The sequence below is a fragment of the Aegilops tauschii genome, chromosome 7 (assembly GCF_002575655.3).
Source record: "Aegilops tauschii subsp. strangulata cultivar AL8/78 chromosome 7, Aet v6.0, whole genome shotgun sequence".
Lineage (NCBI taxonomy): Eukaryota > Viridiplantae > Streptophyta > Magnoliopsida > Poales > Poaceae > Aegilops > Aegilops tauschii.
The window spans coordinates 389063705-389066937 of NC_053041.3; positions in this window are offsets into that span (position 1 = coordinate 389063705).

Below are 3233 nucleotides of genomic sequence, written 5' to 3' on the forward strand. Positions count from 1 at the left end.
ACTAGTGACACTATGTTTGTCTATGTATTCACACATGTATTATGTTCCCGGTTAATACAATTCTAGCATGAATAATAAACATTTATCATGATATGAGGAAATAAATAATAACTTTATTATTGCCTCTAGGGCATATTTCCTTCAGTCTCCCACTTGCACTAGAGTCAATAATCTAGATTACACAGTAATGATTCTAACACCCATGGAGTTTTGGTGTTGATCATGTTTTGCTCGTGGAAGAGGCGTAGTCAACGGGTCTACAACATTCAGATCCGTATGTATCTTGCAAATCTCTATGTCTCCCACCTGGACTTGGTCCCGGATGGAATTGAAGCGTCTCCTGATGTGCATGGTTCTCTTGTGAAATCTGGATTCCTTTGCCAAGGCAATTGCACCAGTATTGTCACAAAAGATTTTCATTGGACCCGATGCACTAGGTATGACACCTAGATCGGATATGAACTCCTTCATCCAGACTCCTTCATTTGCTGCTTCCGAAGCAGCTATGTACTCCGCTTCACATGTAGATCCCGCCACAACGCTTTGTTTAGAACTGCACCAACTGACAGCTCCACCGTTCAATGTAAACACGTATCCGGTTTGCGATTTAGAATCGTCCGGATCAGTGTCAAAGCTTGCATCGAGGTAACCATTTCGACTAGCTCTTTGTCACCTCCATAAACGAGAAACATATCCTTAGTCCTTTTCAGGTGTTTCAGGATGTTCTTGACCGTTGTCCAGTGATCCACTCCTGGATTACTTTGGTGCCTCCCTGCTAAGCTAATAGCAAGGCACACATTAGGTCTGGTACACATCATTGCATACCTGATAGAGCCTATGCCTGAAGCATAGGGAACATCTTTCATTTTCTCTCTATCTTCTGCAGTGGTCGGGCATTGAGTCTGACTCAACTTCACACCTTGTAACACAGGCAAGAACCCTTTCTTTGCTTGATCCATTTTGAACTTTTTCAAAACTTTGTCAAGCTATGTGCTCTGTGAAAGTCCTATCAAGCGTCTTGATCTATCTCTATAGATCTTGATGCCCAATATGTAAGCAGCTTCACCGAGGTCTTTCATTGAAAAACTCTTATTCAAGTATCCTTTTATGCTATCCAGAAATTCTATATCATTTACAATCAGTAATATGTCATCCACATATAATATTAGAAATGCTACAGAGCTCCCACTCACTTTCTTGTAAATACAGGCTTCTCCAAAAGTCTGTGTAAAACCATATGCTTTGATCACAGTATCAAAACGTTTATTCCAACTCCGAGAGGCTTGCACCAGTCCATAAATGGATCGCTGGAGCTTGCACACTTTGTTAGCTCCCTTTGGATCGACAAAACCTTCCGGTTGCATCATATACAACTCTTCTTCCAGAAATCCATTCAGGAATGCAGTTTTGACATCCATTTGCCAAATTTCATAATCAAAAAATGCGGCAATTGCTAACATGATTCGAACAGACTTAAGCATCGCTACGGGTGAGAAAGTCTCATCGTAGTCAACTCCTTGAACTTGTCGAAAACCTTTTGCAACAAGTCGAGCTTTGTAGACAGTAACATTACCGTCAGCGTCAGTCTTCTTCTTGAAGATCCATTTATCCTCTATGGCTTGCCGATCATTGGGCAAGTCAACCAAAGTCCACACTTTGTTCTCATACATGGACCCCATCACAGATTTCATGGCCTCAAGCCATTTTGCGGAATCTGGGCTCATCATCGCTTCTTCATAGTTCGTAGGTTCGCCTTGGTCAAGTAACATGACCTCCAGAATAGGATTACCGTACCACTCTGGTGCGGATCTTACTCTGGTTGACCTACGAGGTTCGGTAGTAACTTGATCTGAAGTTATATGATCATCATCATTAGCTTCCTCACTAATTGGTGTAGGGGTCACAGAAACAGATTTCTGTGATGAACTACTTTCCAATAAGGGAGCAGGTATAGTTACCTCATCAAGTTCTACTTTCCTCCCACTCACTTCTTTCGAGAGAAACTCCTTCTCTAGAAAGGATCCATTCTTAGTAATGAATGTCTTGCCTTCGGATCTGTGATAGAAGGTGTACCCAACAGTTTCCTTAGGGTATCCTATGAAGACACATTTCTCCGATTTGGGTTCGAGCTTATCAGGTTGAAGCTTTTTCACATAAGCATCGCAGCCCCAAACTTTAAGAAACGACAACTTTGGTTTCTTGCCAAACCACAGTTCATAAGGCATCGTCTCAACGGATTTCGATGGTGCCCTATTTAACGTGAATGCAGCTGTCTCTAAAGCATAACCCCAAAACGATAGCGGTAAATCAGTAAGAGACATCATAGATCGCACCATATCTAGTAAAGTACGATTACGACGTTCGGACACACCATTACGCTGTGGTGTTCCGGGTGGCGTGAGTTGCGAAACTATTCCGCATTGTCTCAAATGTAGACCAAACTCGTAACTCAAATATTCTCCTTCACGATCAGATCGTAGAAACTTTATTTTCTTGTTACGATGATTTTCCACTTCACTCTGAAATTCTTTGAACTTTTCAAATGTTTCAGATTTATGTTTCATTAAGTAGATATACCCATATTTGCTCAAATCATCTGTGAAGGTGAGAAAAGAATGATACCCGCCGCGAGCCTCAATATTCATCGGACCACATACATCAGTATGTATGATCTCCAACAAATCTGTTGCTCGCTCCATTGTTCCGGAGAACGGCGTTTTAGTCATCTTGCCCATAAGGCATGGTTCGCAAGTACCAAGGGATTCATAATCAAGTGATTCCAAAGGTCCATCAGTATGGAGTTTCTTCATGCGCTTTACACCAATATGACCCAAACGGCAGTGCGACAAATAAGTTGCACTATCATCATCAACTCTGCATCTTTTGGCTTCAACATTATGAATATGTGTATCACTACTATCGAGATTCAAAAAAAAATAGACCACTCTTCAAGGGTGCATGACCATAAAAGATATTACTCATATAAGTGGAACAACCATTATTCTCAGATTTAAATGAATAATCGTCTCGCATCAAACAAGATCCAGATATAATGTTCATGCTCAACGCTGGCACCAAATAACAATTATTTAGGTCTAAAACTAATCCCGAAGGTAGATGTAGAGGTAGCGTGCCGACGGCGATCACATCGACTTTGGAACCATTTCCCACGCGCATCGTCACCTCGTCCTTAGCCAGTCTTCGCTTAATCCGTAGTCCCTGTTTCGAGTTGC